Source organism: Peromyscus californicus, unplaced genomic scaffold, assembly GCF_007827085.1.
Source record: "Peromyscus californicus insignis strain IS unplaced genomic scaffold, ASM782708v3 Scaffold_6__1_contigs__length_162567912, whole genome shotgun sequence".
Classification (NCBI taxonomy): domain Eukaryota; kingdom Metazoa; phylum Chordata; class Mammalia; order Rodentia; family Cricetidae; genus Peromyscus; species Peromyscus californicus.
The window spans coordinates 147,193,890-147,203,685 of NW_026294584.1; positions in this window are offsets into that span (position 1 = coordinate 147,193,890).

The following is a 9,796-nucleotide window of genomic DNA, read 5'->3' on the forward strand; positions in this document are numbered from 1 at the left end:
CTCAGTGTCTTGAACCCCTTTTTACTATATCACTCTACCTTGCTGCATCTTCGTCTAGTGGGCCAATCCATAGCTTCTACTCTGTGAAATAAACGTGATGCTAGGTAGCTGGGTCATCCTTTCTGTCTTCAGCCCAAAGTGATGCAGACTTGTCCTCCATCCGAAAGAGCTATAGCAGCAGTCAGGCATGGTGGTCAATGATATTGGGCTGTGGGGCCGAGAGCGTAGCTCAGTGGCAAAGGATGTGTTCACATGCATTTGGCTCTGGGTTTGACTCTGGCATTAAGTAGAAGATGAGAGGCCAGGGAGATTGCTCATTTGCTGAACTGCTTGCTGAACGAGCCTGAGGACCCGAGTTCAGCTCTCCAGCGCTCATATAAAAAGCTGGTATGGCAGCATGCACCTGTGATCACACTTGGGGAGGGAGACTGTAAATCTCTGGGACTCACTGGCCAGCCAGTCTAGTCAACTGGCGAACTCTGGGTTCAATGAGAGACTCTGTCTCAAAAAATATGGTTGGGAGCCTGTGGGGTAGCTCAATGGGTAAAGGCACTCTCTGCCAAGCCTGACCGTCTGAGCTTGGTCCCTGGACCTATATGATGAGAGGAGAGAAAAAGTGGAGAGAAATCAAGGAAGATACTGGATGTTGACCTCTGGCCTCCACACACACATGTACACACACACAAGTGAGCCCCTCCCCACACACACACACAGAGGAGGGGGGGGGAGATTATTCTACCTGCCACACTTGAACTCTGGCTCTTTCCCCACCGTGATTCCTTGAAGAGGGGTCCCCTGGTCACTCCAGCTCACTGTCCGACATCTCAAACTCCCTAGCCTTGGCTATTAAACCCAGTGCCACCTTCACCGTGACAAGTTTTCTTGGTTGCCACATTTTTCTTTGTCCAGTTGTCAAGAGTTGTTTTAAACCAGCGATGCTCAGCACTGAGGCCCTGAGGCCCCGCCAAGCCTGCCGTGTGCTTGGTGTCCTCAGGGTGCTGGCATCCGTTATCTCCCTCACTGGAGGGGATGACTCCTTTTTTGAGGTGACTTCTGAAAAGCTTGTTTGTGGTATTTAATAGCCGCATCCTGGCCATCCCTTACTGTGTCTACCTCTTTGTCCAAGGAGATTCAAGGATTCGGTTAGGGGGCTGAGATTTGCTTGTGATGGAGCTGAGCCAAGGCTCTGTTTGCACTTTGTCGGTTTTGGTGGAGTTCAGAGGGCTGGGGGTAGGTCAGGCTTGTAGTCCTAGCACTCAGAAGGCAGAGACGGGGGATTGTGAGTGTGTGGCCCCAGCAGGCCTGCATGGAAGATCCAAAAAGAGAGGAGAGGCTGGTGAGACTGCTCAGGGGCAAAGGCACTCGCAGCCACGCCTGGCAAACTGAGTTTAATTACTGGGACCCACATGGCAGAAGGGGGAACTGACTGCTGGTTGTCCCCCGGCCTCCACATGTGCGCCTTGATTGTAGCGGGGCTCGAGCACACAGAAATAAGTAGGATAATTTAAAGAAAGAGGAGGAAAAGAAATCGGTTTGAAATTTGGTCTCTACCACAATATTCTCAAGAAATCTCACATGAAACCTGAATTTTAGACTTAGATGATGCTGGTCAACAGAATCTGCTCATTTTTTTCCTAAGAGGGCCCTTAAAGGAAATTTGTCTATGTTTACCCATTTGTGTGTGTTTTATGATGTGCCCACAAGCTCACAGCTGTTTAAAGAGAGACAGTAAAACAAATTGTCCCTGCTCTTAAAGCATCCTAGCCGAATTTTGCTTGTAGTTTCTGCCCAAGGGAGTTACAAAACCTCCTCAGGACTAACCCTGCAGCCCACAGTCTTTTGTGGAAATATTGCTGGGAGATGACAAAGAGAAAAGGCGCTTTCATTTTTTATTTTTTTATGTGTGTATGTGTACATGTGCACACTCATATGGAAGTCAGAGGACAACTTGTAGGAGTCGGTTCTCTCCTTCCGTGATGTGGGTCTGGGCATTGAACTCAGGTTGTCAGCCTCGGCTGCAAGCCCCTTTGCCCACTGAGCCATTTTGACAATCTTACTTTAATTTTCTTTATCTTTCTTTCTGTTGTTTTGTGTGTGTGTGTGTGTGTGTGTGTGTGTGTGTGTGTGTGTGTGTGTGTGTGTGTGTGTGTTGAGATAGGGTCTCACTATATATCCCTAGCTGGCCTGGAACTTGCTATGTAAACCAGGCTGGTCTTGATCTCATGTTAATTTTCTTAGTAAGTGCACATGCTTTCCTTAGCTAGTGATGGTTGTGGGAGGATTATAAGTCACAGTTGGCACCACCTCTCTGCAGTGTCCTCCTCTGGGGACTTCAGATTAACATGTGATCATGGAGGGTAGCCTTGGAAGGGACAGAAGACCTCCTCGGGACAGGCCTGCCTGAGAGGCTTAGATGGAAATAAGGAAAACACTGCACCTGGGCCGGGTGCGGGCTGAGGGGAAGTGCCCAGGTTTATAGCCACACAAACCTAGGGTTTATGGCTAACCAGCATCGAGTCATATCCTGTCCCTCCTGTTCTCTCTACACGCCTCGGGACACTCCCTGGTCAGCAGCCCATGGCCAAGGCTCATTTCTTTTTCCTGTGGCACAGAGGAGTTATTTCTGAAGAGGACATGTACAACTGGGCGGGAAACAGGTTGCAAGATAATCTGTTCAGATGTCCAAAGAAGCTTCTAGAACTTTTATTTATATTTATTTATTTATGATTTCTATTTTTGCTTTATAACAGATATAAAGTGTTACTACAGTAATAATTCATAATGAATAAGTAGAAATAGGGAACATATAAAAATGTTATGTTGAGAGTTGTAACTTGGTGGGATGAAGAAGCCCTGAGTCTAATCTCCAGTGCTGAAAATAAAAGTTACATTGAGGGCTAGAGAGATGGCTCAGCACTAAAGAGCACTGACTGCTTTTCCAGAGGACCTGGGTTCATTTCCAGCATCCACGTGGTGACTCACAACTGTCTGTAACTTCAGTTCCAGGGGATCTGAATCTCTGGCCTCCATGGGCACCAGGTATGCACATGGTGTGTAGACACACATGCAGGAAAGCACCTACACACATAAAAATACATTCTGAATAGGATGGGGTACAGTAGCAAGAAAATTGGAGATAATAGCCTCAGAGGGTTACCTGGAGAAAGTAATTTATTTGTTTGTTTGCTTATTTATTGATACTGGGTCTTATTTCTCATAGCCCAGGCTCATCTTGGTGGAACAGGATGGCCTTGAGTTCATGATTCTTCCACCTCCCTAGTGCCGGGATGACAGATGTGTGCCACCACATCCAGCTAAGTCCTTTAAAAGCTTCATGTTATGTTTCATTCTGAGATTAAGTTTAACTTTTAGGCAACATTCTAAGGAGGCCTTGTATTTTTTAAATTATAGACTTGGCCAGTGAGGTAAAAGTGCTTGCCGTGGACACCTGACAGTTTGAGTTCAATCCCTGGATTACCCCTATGGAGGGACAGAACCAGCCTCCGCTTGTAGGTCCTGGGGCTCAAACTCAAATCATCAGGCTCCGTGGCAAGCACCTTTACCTGCTGGGCCATTTTGCTGGCTCATGTCAGGCTTTTTGATTTCAGCCATTTTCATTGTAGATTTTCCCACGGGAAATTAGTCTCCCTTCCTATCTCTTCCTCCTTCCTCCCCTCCTGCTATACAACTTCTCAACATATTTACTGAGGTGTTAAGGATGTACCATAAACTACACATATTTAACATGTGCAGTTTGATGCATGAGTGATGTGCATATACACCTAAGGCATTCTTACATGTTGAGAAGCTGAGCCATCCCCCAAATAATTCTTCATGCTCCTTCTAATACCTTCATCCTTCTCCTAGCTCTCCTCCTTCCTCTCCTAGCCCCTCCTCCTTCCTCTCCTAGCCCCTCCTCCTTCCTCTCCTAGCTCCTCCTCCTTCCTCTCCTAGCCCCTCCTCCTTCCTCTCCTAGCTCCTCCTCCTTCCTCTCCTAGCTCCTCCTCCTTCCTCTCCTAGCCCCTCCTCCTTCCTCTCCTAGCCCCTCCTCCTTCCTCTCCTAGCCCCTCCTCCTTCCTCTCCTAGCTCCTCCTCCTTCCTCTCCTAGCTCCTCCTCCTTCCTCTCCTAGCTCCTCCTCCTTCCTCTTCTAGCTCCTCCTCCTTCCTCTCCTAGCTCCTCCTCCTTCCTCTCCTAGCTCCTCCTCCTTCCTCTCCTAGCTCCTCCTCCTTCCTCTTCTAGCTCCTCCTCCTTCCTCTCCTAGTTCTCCTCCTTCCTCTCCTAGCTCTCCTCCTTCCTCTCCTAGCTCCTCCTCCTTCCTCTCCTAGCTCCTCCTCCTTCCTCTCCTAGCTCCTCCTCCTTCCTCTCCTAGCCCCTCCTCCTTCCTCTCCTAGCCCCTCCTCCTTCCTCTCCTAGCCCCTCCTCCTTCCTCTCCTAGCTCCTCCTCCTTCCTCTCCTAGCTCCTCCTCCTTCCTCTCCTAGCTCCTCCTCCTTCCTCTTCTAGCTCCTCCTCCTTCCTCTCCTAGCCCCTCCTCCTTCCTCTCCTAGCTCCTCCTCCTTCCTCTCCTAGCTCCTCCTCCTTCCTCTCCTAGCTCCTCCTCCTTCCTCTCCTAGCTCCTCCTCCTTCCTCTCCTAGCTCCTCCTCCTTCCTCTCCTAGCCCCTCCTCCTTCCTCTCCTAGCTCCTCCTCCTTCCTCTCCTAGCTCCTCCTCCATAGTGAGACCCTGTCTCAAATAAATTAGAAAAAGGAGGAGGAGGAGGAGGAGGAGGAGGAAGAAGAGAAGGAGGAGGAGGAAGAAGAAGAAGAAAGAGAGGGAGGGAGGAGGGAGGGAGAAAGAAAAAAAAAGCCTGTTTTGGTCTCTTTTTGATGCTACCCCCACCCACACCATGACTGCAAAGCTTGAAGGATGTCACACATGCCTTGGCCCTTCCACAATTCTAACTTCTTCACCATCCTGAACCATCCTAGAGAATGTCCCTGACAAGGAGACTGCAATCAGAAATGATTAACTGTTTTCTCTGGAGACCACTGGGATTAATCCCCTCATACCTTATAGCCTCCTTTACCTCTTAACTCCCTGATGTCCATACTCTGTGCAGAACAGAGTGGATGACACCTGGACAGTGCGTATGTGCATGTACATGTATGCAAGTGTGTGTGTGTGTACAGGAGTGTGTACATGTGTGCTATGGCACAAATGTGGAGGTCAAAGAAGAACTCTAGGAGTCTGTTGTGTCCTTCTGCCAAGGTTTCCAGGAATCTAGCTCTGAGGCAGGTAAGGCCGAAAGCACTGGGCCATGCCTTAAGCGGAGAGCTCTGACATGCGCAGCAGTAGTATCCTGACTCAGAGGAGCCTGAAACCAGACCCCCAAGATGACAACTGCCATCGTAAGACCCAGAGCCAGCCAGGAAACACCACAGCAGCTGGAAGCAGAGCCCGCCAAAAAGTACACACATAAATACCTCAGTCTTTTGTTTAATAAACGAGATTGCTTGCAGTCTACCAGAGCTTGTGCTGTTGGTTCTGTGTCTGTTCACCCCTGTCCCCGGGATCAGAGACAGTGGGACCCCAGCTGCAGAGCCTTAACACAGCTCAAGTTGTTAGTCTTGATCAGCAAGTGCCCTGCTCTCTGGACAGTGTTGACAGCCCCACATTCCAGTTTTTCCACACAGCCTTTACTATCACTCCTCAGATTTTCTTCCTCTCCATTTCCTGAGAAGCCCTAGTCGGAGATCCTCCCTCTATAGACCAGGACGGCCTGCAACTTACAGAGACCTGCTTGCCTCTACCTCCTGAGCACAGGGATGAAAGGCATAGGCCATCATGCCCAGCACATTTTTTTTAAAGGATGAAGAATGAAAAACAAACTCACAGTATCAGTGAAGTCGGCAGCATCTCCTTCACTGCTCACTATAAACCTTAGACAGGGGATGAAGCTGGGCCTGGATTTGCTGCCAGGCTACACCATGGACGCTCCGTTTTTCCCTTGGAAGAGGTTTCTACACTACAGTTGACAATGTCCGTTTCTTTTCGCAAACTTTGCCGACTCTAAGTGCAGTGGCTTGGCTCCATGTCCATCTCATCCCTGGATTTTGAGCCAGCCCTGAGATGAGGATGCATCCTGCAAAGTGGAAGCCAAAATAAATGCCATGGTGCCCCGTGCAGGTTTCCCAATTTAACTTTTATCAGCTGCCAAGATGCACAAAATACTGAACAAAGCACAGAGTTGAAACGGAGACACTAGCTCCAGGTGCAGTGGGAGTGCAGAGCCCAGAGCCCAGAGCCCGGGGAAGGTGCAGCCTAGAACCTGTCTGACCTCATTGCTGTGGTTCTGAGGGGGCCAACGTGGTGAACCACCACATCCACTGTTCACATTCACCGGACTTCCTTCCTCCCTTTCTTCCCCCTCCCCCACTCTCTCTTTCTGTCTTTTGTTGTGGATGAATCAAATCCAATGCTTTGAGCCCATTTTTTAAAAAATGAGGTCTCATGTTGTCCAGGCTGGCCTTGAACTCACTATTTACCTGAGGAGGACCTTGAAAGATCCTGTCTCCACTTCCCATGTGCTGGGATCACAGGCCGGGGCCACCACACCCAGTTATGTGCTGCTGGGGATCCAACCCAGGGCTTTGTGTGTGCTGAGCAATCAGTCCACCAACTGAGATACAGTCCTAGCTCTGCTTATGTTGTTGTTGATTTTTGAAACAGGATCTCAGTCTGTAGCCCAGGCTGTCCTTGAACCTACAGTAATCCTCCTGCCTTGGCCTCCCAAATGCTGGGATTACGGGTATGAGGCATCATACTTGGCTGAAATGTACATTTCCAATTAGGCTCTTCCCCCACTGGTTGTTTGATGGAGCTGATGGACACTTCAGGGATCTGATTCACCCCCTTAGCCAGGTGGGGAGAACACACTTATGCTTGTTTAGGGCAGGACCCTGTGATGTCTGTGGTGCTGGCTAAGGCCAGAGAGACCTCAGAGGAATATGGACAAAGCTAAGGGACATCCTGCTCACATCCAAAGGGGATGGTGTGGGTGTTGGTACTGCTGTGCATGTTGTCATAGCCTGCGTTTATAATTATGCCACTCTCTGAGTTCCTATGAGGCATAAATGACTAATCCATGGCTAGGGGTGTGGTTCACTCTGCAGTGTTTGCCTAGAGTACCTTGGGTTCAATTCCCAACACTGTCTAAATAAACAAATGAAGAATGTTAATTTCAGCCGGGCGGTGGTGGCGCACGCCTTTAATCCCAGCACTCTTGGGAGGCAGAGCCAGGAGGATCTCTGTGAGTTTAAGGTTAGCCTGGTCTACAGAGTGAGATGCAGGACAGGCACCAAAACTACACAGAGAAACCCTGTCTCGAAAAACTAAACCAAATCAAAACAACAACAACAACAACAAAGTTAATTTCTGTAGTAGTAATAATAGAAGATACTAAGTGCTAACTACAGTGATCGTGACAATGGTCATTTCTGTTTCTGACCTGAGGTACCTTCAAAGTTCTTGTTGTTAGGCATGGTTGTACATATGCAGGATCCCAGTAGTTGGATGACAGAGGCAGAAAGATCAGGAGTTCAAGATTATCCTTGACTACTTAGTGAGTTCCAGGCCAGCCTGAGCTACATGAGATCCTGTCTCAAAAGACCAATGATGAGATGCTGGAGAGATGGCTCAGCGGTTAAAAGCACATGTTTGCTCTCCCAAAGGATCCGAATCTGGTTCCCTACATCCACATGGTAGTTCCCCAACTATCAGCTATTCAAGTTCCAGGGGATCCAACACCCTCTTCTGCCTCCTCTTCTGATGCACATATGCAAATGCAGGCAAAACACTCTTTCTTAGTCAGGGTTTCCATTGCTGTGAAGAGACTCCATGACCACAGCAACTCTTATAAAAGAAAACATTTAATTGGGGCTGGCTTACAGTTTCAGGGGTTTAGTTCATCATCATCATGGTAGGACATGGTGGCATGCAGGCAGACATGGTGCTGGAGAACGAGCTGAGAGTTCTACATCTTGATCCACAGGCAACAGGAAGTCAACTGCGTTCCACAGTGGGCATAGCTTGAGCATAGGAGACCTCAAAGTCCACCCCCACAGTGACACACTTCCTCCAACAACGCCACACCTCCTAATAGTGCCACTCCCTTTGGGGGCCATTTTCTTTCAAACCACCACAAACTCATATACATAAAATGAAATAAAATGTATTTTTAAAAGCCGGGCGGTGGTGGCGCACGCCTTTAATCCCAGCACTCGGGAGGCAGAGGCAGGCGGATCTCTGTGAGTTCGAGGCCAGCCTGGTCTCCAAAGCGAGTTCCAGGAAAGGCGCAAAGCTACACAGAGAAACCCTGTCTCGAAAAACCAAAAAAAAAAAAAAAAAAAAATGTATTTTTAAAAAAGACCAATGATACATAAATGAATAAATAGTTTTGGGCATGTGGGGAACAAACCATGTGACCACAGAGACAGAGGTTGGTGTGGTATAGCTATAAGCCAACCAACACCAGAGCTTGGTCCTCTAGAGAGACAGACCTGCTCACACTTGGTTCCAGCATCCTCTGAGACAGGGCTTTGGGAGTATTCCATGGCCTAGAACTCAAACTTAACATCTTTCTGCCTTAGCCTCCCAAGTGCTATGTGTTTGTTTGTTTAAGATTTATTTATTTACTTGAGTATATGTATGTGTGTAACAGGGTTTCTTTTCAGCCACCAATCAGCTCCCAAATCATGACATGGAGACTTGTTATTAGTTATGAATGCTAGGTCTTACCTTAGCTCTTGTTTTAATCTGTTTTTCTTTTTGCCTAGGGTCTTTTCATCTTTTTTTTTTTTTTTTTTTCCGGAGCTGAGGACTGAACCCAGGGCCTTGTGCTTGCTAGGCAAGCGCTCTACCACTGAGCTAAATCCCCAACCCCCGCCCCCCTTTCATCTTTCTTTCATTCTGTATATCTTACTTTGCTCTTTCCTCCATGTCTGGCTGCTTCTGGGCCTGGGTATCTCCCTCTCTTTCTTCTTTGTTCTCTCTCCTCTCTCATTCTCCTCCCAAGCCTAGATTCCTCCTGCTACTTATTCTCTCTGCTTGCCAGCCTCGCCTATCCCTCTACTGCCTAGCTATTGGCTGTTCAGCTTTTTATTAGACCAATCAGGTGCCTTAGGCAGGCAAGGTGAAACAAATGCAGCATAAACAAATGTAACACATCTTTACACCATTAAACAAATGCAGTATAAACAAGTGTAACACACTTTTGCCTAGTTAAAGTAATATTCCACAGAATACGTGTGCCTGTGTGAGTTTATGTACACCATGTGTGTGCAGAAGCCCTTGGAGGCCAGAGATGTCAGTTCTCCTGAAGCTGACATTATAGCCAGTCATGAGACACCATGTGGGTGCTAGGAATGGAATCCAGGTCCTCTTGAAGAGAAGTAAGTGCTCTTAACCATTGAGCACCCCTGTAGCATGAATCTTAATGGGTCTTATTAATAAAAACAAACCCAGGGCCAGGTATTGAACACTGGAAGATCAGAGAAGCAGATCAAGCCACAGCTACCTCACCTTGCCAATTCCTCAGCTGATCCTATTTCTTCAGACTGGAAGCTTCTGAGTCCTCATCCAGATGGATCTCAGCTGAACTGCTGCTCAAAAGCCTAAAAGCTTAACCAGCTCTAGTTCCTCATCCTCACGCCTTACATACCTTTCTGCTTCCCGCCATCACTTCCTGGGATTAAAGGCTCTTGTTACCACGCCTGGCTGTTTCCAGTGTGGCTTTGAACTCACAGAGATCCAGACGGATC